This window comes from Aquarana catesbeiana, linkage group LG01 (assembly GCF_042186555.1).
Source record: "Aquarana catesbeiana isolate 2022-GZ linkage group LG01, ASM4218655v1, whole genome shotgun sequence".
Taxonomy (NCBI): domain Eukaryota; kingdom Metazoa; phylum Chordata; class Amphibia; order Anura; family Ranidae; genus Aquarana; species Aquarana catesbeiana.
Window position 1 is genome coordinate 569,940,606 of NC_133324.1, and position 8,531 is coordinate 569,949,136.

At 40.3% G+C, this 8,531-nt stretch overlaps 1 long non-coding RNA gene across 1 annotated transcript; it reads left to right on the top strand.

Annotated features, from left to right (window-relative positions):
• Positions 1 to 7,332: 7,332 nt before the first annotated feature.
• Positions 7,333 to 8,326, top strand: LOC141106443 (uncharacterized). Its single transcript, XR_012235719.1, has 4 exons — positions 7,333 to 7,458; positions 7,556 to 7,624; positions 8,060 to 8,116; positions 8,241 to 8,326. It is a non-coding gene; the product is annotated as an uncharacterized lncRNA (long non-coding RNA).
• The last annotated feature ends 205 nt before the right edge of the window (positions 8,327 to 8,531 follow it).

Sequence of the window (8,531 nt, forward strand, 5' to 3'; positions counted from 1 at the left end):
GATCATTGAAAGAAGAAGCCACACATTGTTGAGTATAAAACCCTTTACTCCATGCACATTCACATGTTCGTTTTATAAAACATTTGGCGGTAAAAAAAACAAATCTTTTTTTACCTTGAAATTTTTTAATAAATACAGAAACAGGCATGTTTCCAAACATAACATACACAACTCTGGAACTTACAAAGTTCAACATTGCAAAAAAGAAGGCAATATCAGACATTTTATAGTGTGAAAAAGGTCTTGATCTTGCCTCCATCAGGTGGAGTGAAGTCACCCCTGTAAAAGCCAAATTTAGAAGATGTACACAAATTGTGAGTCAAAATGTGGATTTCCTTTATGATCCCACACCTAATGTCAACATGTGCTATCTCCCATCATGGGGGATCAATGGACGTGTTTTGGGAGTGCAACCACTTCCTCTCACCTACTAGAGTTTTGGGAGGAAGGGGTTGCACCCACAAAACGCGTACATTGAAATCCCCTGATGGCAGATAGCACATGTTGACACACTGTGTGCATCTTCCAAATTTGGCTTTTAAACTGTATTAAAACTTCAGATAACATTTTTAGAAAAAACAAAAAAAAAATCTTTTTAGGATTTAGATTCTCCCTCATGTACATCAATCATGTTCTTCACTCTTTGTTCAATCTTGTTTTTTCCTTTGATAAGGTCCACATCACCACTACAAAACATGATTTCCTGGATAATCCGTTGTGCACTGTCACTGGTGAAATTAGTGCATTTTGGTACCACAACCTGAACATCACCTAAAAAAAAAATACACACCATGTATTAAAAATATGCAGGCATACATCTATTAACCTGAATCTGTGGTGTCAGACACTCACCTGTTGTGGTGTTAATTTCAATTTCAATTTTAAACACCTCTCCTTCCTCCACATCCTCTGGTTGTGACTTCTGTTTCCCTTCTTTAGGAGGTGGGGGTCCCTGGTGTCCTCATATTTTCCGAGTCTTTGCTCCCCTATGAGAAAGAAACAAAAGGTGTACTTAGCACACCAATATTTGAGGCCAGAAATAGGAGTATGAAACATTGCTTGGAAGTGGGGTACAATTGTGTTTTGGCAGAGTTCAAAGCTGAAGACATGATTTTTTCCATTACCAAAGCTGGCATATTTACCTTTTTTGGACAAGTTTCACAGATGTAGACACCCCTAGTATCCACTGGAGCACCTGTGTGGGACACCCTAAAAAGTTTGTTCTTGTGTCCCACACTACTGCTCCTGAGTCCAGATGTGTAAACAGCTGCTGAGTGTCCTCTCCTTACACTGAATCAAGTTTACAATTCATTCTAGTTTGAAACACATCTAAACAACAATGTCCTAAACTTCTTTGAATATAAATTATCATGACCAAATGTAGTTAACCCTGTATCTGGCAAAAACATCGTATTTATTTGGCAAACTAAACATGTTTGCTATGACTGATTATTGTGCCCACAAACATGAAAGTAGCCATTTTAAACTGTCCAACAGTAAAGAAAAGCATACAAGTACTGTAATAATAATAATCATAACACATGACAACTACTTACTTTTTAGAAGCACTTTCTTGATCCTTCTATACTGATCCTGCTCCCTCAGTTTCAGGTCTGACCAGCGTTTCCTCAATTGCTCCTTGGAGCGCCTTACCCCAAATTTCCTGTGCAGACTCTTCACAACTTTAGTCATGATCTTGGCCTTTCTCTCATTAGGGTTGGTGTACGGTCCATACTTCCCTTCATAGTCGGCCCTCTTCAATATGTCGACCATCTCCATCATCTCTATAAAGGCCATATTTGAGCCCTTAAATCTCCTCCTCCTGTATCGGGACGTTTCTAACTCCGGGCTTTCCTCTTCGTCATTACTGCTATTATGCACCTGCTGTGTCTCGCCATGTTATTCTCCCCCACTGCGACAAAAGAGAGGGGGCGGGGAATATTCTAGAAAGAACGTTAGGGGCGGGCGATGCTGGCAGAGTTTCACGCATGCTTAGTGTCTAACACGCGTGTGTCGTACCTACGTTCTGTGTGCGGAGGAAGGAGGAACGTAATAACAAAGGTAACATTTTAACTTGGGACATCAGTGGCATCAGTGGCCTATACTGATTCTAGATTGAGGCCTATATTGGGGTAAGATTAGGAGAGTTTAGCCTGATATTAGTGTTTTTGTCTTTAGTTTGGTCTTGCAGCAAAAATGAAACAATTTAAAGACCCAGACTTCCTCGACTAAGTCATAGACAGATACAGGGATATGCGCAATTTGTGGGAGGTGAAAAACCCCTTATATCGCAACAAACCAGCAAGGAAGGCATCGATGGAGAAACTGCTGGATTTGCTGGAATTTGTGAAGACTCGGGTCCCCGACGCAGACATCAAGTTTGTGGATAAGAAAATTGGTAGCTTGAGAAGCACGCATAGAAAGGAGCTTCAGAAGATCCAGAAGCCCATGAGATCAGGAGCTGCAGCAGAAGACGTGTATGTACTCAGTCTGTGGTACTACAGCAGGATGCATTTTCTAGAAGACCAGATTGAAGCCAGGGAATCACTTTCGACTCTTCCGGCCCCCCTTCCATCCACCCTTCCCTCAACCCCAACTGAGGCTTCCAAGGACCAACCTGGGCCTTCCATCCTGGAAGAAATTGAGGAGCCCAGATGGAGCCTGGTATAGTATTTTTAAACATATTTTTTGTGGGAAAATGATTGTTGTTAACTAGATGTTATTATTGCTAACAAATGAATGATTTAACAAAAAGTGTTTGACATATCAATAGACAGTAGGGGCCAAAAATGATTAGGACAAGAATGAAAAATGCTGGGGTCACAATGATAGTCTTTTCTATTTATTGATAAGGATAGAAAAGTGTAGCGCTATATTGTGCATAAAGAAGATGTGTCATGTATAACACCTATGTGCATATCAAACGTTAGGATCTGTTAAACGAAACGCGTCGGGTGTATGACGCCATTTTATCATCTGTTACTGCGCTAAATGTACCTCTGTCATTTTTAGGAACTTTGTTTTTACCTAAACTTTTACTGGAAATTTCTTTTTTGATATAATAAAATTTCCTGGTAATCCGGAATTCACACTATGTGGAGCCTTTTTTCTCCTTATCCATTTTTCCTGATTGCATGAGATACGAATGCTCGCTGGTGGAGGAATCCGGGACATCGCTTTGGATTGGGAACCTTTCCAAGACCCTCTTGCCAGAGACCAAGGACAACTGTTACCCTACCGTACTTAAACGGTGCAAGCTCATACGACTCACCGCCAACGGCCTGTGAGTCCACCGCGTCTGGTAAGGGCATTTTACATCATTTTCTTTGCCTGGTCAAGAGTTGGAAAAGCCTATTTGAAGATAGGAATAGATGTTATTGTGATACCTGCATCTACCCAGGATTCCTTTACAAAATTGAATGAACTGTTTAATACCCCAGGGACTCGCCATTTATCCCCACCTTATGTCATGTTGTAATATACACATTTGGGCTTTGGATTTGATGGTTGATGATTATATTGATTGTGTGCACACGATTCATAGGTTTTTTCATTATATGTTGATACCAACAGATATATTTTTCCATTTAATTTTATTTTTAAACAGGTCACTATTAATAGGTTCACCTGTTGGGTTTAACAGAACCTAACGTTCGCATTATACGTTGACATCACTTTTTATATCACTCTATTTCTATAGAGGCCATCACCAGTAAGTTCACATGTTGGGTTTAACAGATCCTAACGTTTGATATGCACATAGGTGTTATACATGACACACCTTCTTTATGCACAATATAGCGCTACACTTTTCTATCCTTATCATCTAATACAATTAGTCTAATTGTTAGTGTTGGCGGCTTGATTTTGTTTGGTTGGCGCAGCAGTTTTTTCCTGATTTTCTATTTATTAACATTCAATTTGCAACAGTCATGAGCTGAAAATTGTGTGTGATTGATGAACCAAAAACTAAAACTATGTCCCTTTTTCATACACAGGAAGACCTTAGCCAGGATGAGGCTCTGGAATGTGGCACACAGGAGGAGGCAGGGGTTAGTGTCAGCCAGTAGATGGGGGTTAGTGTCAGCCAGGAGGTGCCCGGGCCCAGTCTCACCCAATCCCAGGTGCCTCCCCTCCATCTTCCACCCAAAAGGCCCAGCAAGGAGAGGAACGTGGAGGAGGCAGCACTTGTCCTGATTAAGGATGCTAATGACGCCCTGAAAGCCCCCCTCGATGCTGTAGAGGCCTATGGCATCTATATAGCCTCAAGTTTGCAGCAAATGGAGGAGGGCCCATGCCGCAAATGAGGGAAAATCATTTTTGAGGCCATCCATAAGGGTTGAGTGGCCAAATGACGGATGACGTCCACTTATGGATGCTCGTCCATCCTTCTCCTCCTCCTGCCACAAGTCCACCTCCAGAGCCACTGCCTGCAGGAAAGGCTGCAGGGCAGCGTGGAAGGAAGGCTGTAGGGCAGCGTGGAGGGAAGGCTGTAGCAAAAAAGAAGAAAGTGATTGCCTTGGTTCAGTCTGGTCTGACAGAACATGCAGGCTGTTGTAGTACCACAGCCTGGGGACATACATGTCTTCTGCTGCTGTTCGTGATCTCTGGGAGTCCTGGACCAGATTGTGCTCCCTTCTATATGGATTTCTCAAGCTACCAATTTTTGTATCCACAGAATTGATGTCTGCCCTGTGGGCCAAAGGCTTCGCAAATTCCAGCTGTTTCTCCAGCGTTGCCTTCTCTCTTTATTTTGTTATTATGAGCCAGAATAAATGGAGATTTTTTTATATGAAAATACTTGATGTGTTTTTCTTCAAATAGGACCGTTTTTTGGTGAGTAGGCAGGTACATTTCAAAAATACAATGTCAAATTAACAAGGAACACCAACACCAAGCAACCTCCTTGAGGTTTACAAATACAAGATAATAATGGTGTTGTGGAAACGTGACATACAAAAAAAAAAAATATGGAGATGACTATAAAATAATAATAATAAAAAAAAAATACAACAGGAGATCTTGATTAAAAAAAATAAAAAATGACTATAAAAAAAAAAACATTATTATGGAGATCTGGTTTTAAAAACAAAAAAGATTATTCATGAGATCACGAGGAAAAATAAAGAAATACGTTTGTGAGAACTCTGTGTGAATATGAGCAGTAAAACAACTTAATTCTTCTAGCATTATAAAGAAGACGAGAATGCGCTGCATTGAAAAATTTGCAGTGTGACGAATGTGAATTTCAGATAGAAACTTTTTCCGTCGGAAAAATTGAGAACATGCTCTCAATCTTTTGTTGGTGGAAATTCGGCCAGCAAAAGTCCGATGGAGCATACACACGGTCGCATTTTCCGACCAAAAGCTCTCATCAGTCTTTTGCTGGCCGAATTTCCGATCGTGTGTACGAGGCATTAGAGTCTGCAAAAGACTTGAGACCGGGGCAGAGGTTCACCTTCCAGCAGGACAACGACCCTAAACATACAGCCAGAGCTACAATGGAATGGTTTAGATCAAAGCATATTCATGGATTAGAATGGCCTGACCTAGATGCAATTGAGAATCTGTGGCAAGACTTGAAAATTGTTGTTCACAGACACTCTCCATCCAATCTGACAGAGCTTGAGCTCTTTTGCAAAGAATGGGCAAATATTTCACTCTCTAGATGTACAAAGCTGGTAGAGACATATCCAGAAAAACTTGCAGTTGTAATTGCAGTGAAAGGTGGTTCTACAAAGTATTTACTCAGGGGGGCTGAATACAAATACACGCCACACTTTTCAGATATTTATTTGTAAAAAAAAAAATGAAAACCATTTATCATTTAACCACTTCAGCCCCGGAGGTATGGCTGCCAAATGACCATGCCACTTTGTGCGATTCGGCACTGCGACGCTTTAACTGACAATTGCGCGTTCGTGTGACGTTGCTCCCAAACAAAATTGATGTCCTTTTTTTCCCACAAATAGAGCTTTCTTTTGGTGGTATTTGATCACCTCTGCGGTTTTTATTTGCTTTTTGCTATATAAGTATCCCCAACAAATATATAAAAAACGAATTTTTTCCTCAGTTTAGGCCGATATGTATTCTTCTACATATTTTTGGTAACAAAAATTGCAATAGGCGTTTATTGATTGGTTTGTGCAAAAGTTATAGCGTCTACAAAATAGGGATAGTTTTATGGCATTTTTATTAACAATTTTTTTTTACTAGTAATGGCGGCGATCAGCGATTTTTATTGTGACTGCGACATTATGGCGGACACATCGGACACTTTTGATGCCATTTCGGGACCATTGTCATTTATACAATGATAAAAGCTCCAAAAAATGCACTGATTTTACACACACACATATAAACATATGTTATTGCTATCACAATTTGATGTCAGTAAAGTTAGGTGAATTTTTTTTTTAAAAAGGAATAAATAATTTTCAATTTATCCTCCCTCCTGTGAAAAACCAAATTTGCGCATAGGTGTGCCTAGCCTACACATAGTTTGCAGTTGCACATGTTATATATTATCGCCACAATCATTTTAAGAGGAATATTTCCATGCCGTTATTTGTTCTTAGTTAGTTATCACTAAACTGAGCAGTAAGTGCTTTTAAGTTCCACTTGACCTGACCACCTGTAGGTTGCGCCCCCTTTCTGACCAGGCCATATTTTGCTATTTAGTGCATTGCAGCTTTAAACTGCACGCTCCTGTGATGTATTACCCAAATGAAATTTATGCTCTTCTCCCGCCATATATAGAGCTTTTATTGGTGGCATTAGATCACCGCTGGGTTTTACATTTTTTGTTATTGAAAAATAAAAAAGTTATATATATATATATATATATATATATATATATATATATATATATATATATATAAAAAAAGTGTTACGGTGGCTGGACTTAACCAGCTTGCGGACCCGCCATATTTTTAGTTACTATGGGGGGGTCCACATCTGCAAGTGGGTTAATGCTTTGCAAAAGAAACAAGGAAGGAAATTTTACACTATACAGTACACAGTTCACACAAGCGCGTAATAGAAAGGTGGACTGGAGTGGACACAATGGACATTTACTCGGCACAATCCCTATCCTGCCTTTTATTATTTATTGTGCACCAAAAAAGCATAGGTTTTTCTTACAATAAATTTGGTTAATAAATAAATGTGCAAACCTTGTGCTACATGAAAAAATGTGCCTAATCCAAAAATTCCATTTGCATTGTTTCATTCTACGGGTTCATTCTACATGTGTTTCATGTGTTGATGTCATTTTCAGATTACAATTGTAGTTTAATTGTGGAACCCATTTCTCTTCTCTTTTTGTTTGCAGTTCCATAGCGCGTAAACGCAGGCAGTCGGGGCGCAGAGGAAAGCAGGTATCTCTCCTCCCCCATGAGAAGGAGCTCTTAGCAGCTGTAGGGGAGGATGAGATAAAAAAACTGCTGGCTCATCAGGGTTGGTGTCAGCATTGCATTGTGTGTAGGAAATTTTTTTTGTCAACCATGCGACGCGACATAGTCATTTACCATGATGTGTTTGATTTTATTTAAAGATCGTCTCCAGGCCCAGCGCCGCCGGAGGCAGAGGGCAGAGGAGCAGGAGTCCTCCACGTCATCATGCAGTAAGTACTGTAGTAGTGACACTAATACAGTGGTTCCTTTTCCATTTGTCCAGCCTTCCATTGTTGATTCCAGTGTCATTGTTTCTCGCTCATGTAGTGACAGGTAGAGCCTCTGCGACGCTCTGTCAGGTAACGCAAGCGATTGCGTAACTTACGTAATTTGACAGAACGTGGCCGCTCTGAACTGAGGTGCCTGATCAGTGGCAGTGCACCTAGCACTCGCTGTCGCCGCTGGAACCAGGACAGGTAAGTGCCTCGTATTTGTTTTTTTTTTAAATGATTTTTTCTAAATGGTGAATGCATGTCCCTGCCTTGTAGATAAACGTTAGTGACCTCCCTGTATTGCCATGCTAATGGATAATTAATTTTATCTATTTACACTACAGTATATTTATTTACGTTTATTAACGTTCATCATTTCTCCTTTATAAATAGGTGTCATCCAGTCAGAGGGGGAGACTGAGGAGGAGGCTGAGGCAGCAACGCCCACATGTAAGTTAGTATAATCTTGCTGGTATCTGCTGAGTGATCATACATGTTTCAATGTTCTTGTACTAATGTGTGAGATTGTTGTACACTGCAGATTGTAATGTTCTTTTCTATCATTACTCAACAGCTGCTGAGCAGGAGGTGGAGGAGACCTGCCCTGTAGAGGCTGCTGGGGATGCGGAGGAACAGCCAGATGCGGCAGATCCAGGGAGTAAGCATAACTTTTTTTGTATTTTACAGGCAAATATAGTATTTTAAATATGAAATGCTGATGGCATACCTTGTCTAGATTTAGCTTGTGATTTATTCTGCAAGGCTTCGGTTTAGCTGGAACTATTAATTATATTAGTTCCCCTCTGCAGATGATTCCAGTCTTCCTGTTAGCGTGACCTGTGCTTGTTAATATTTCCCCAATGTC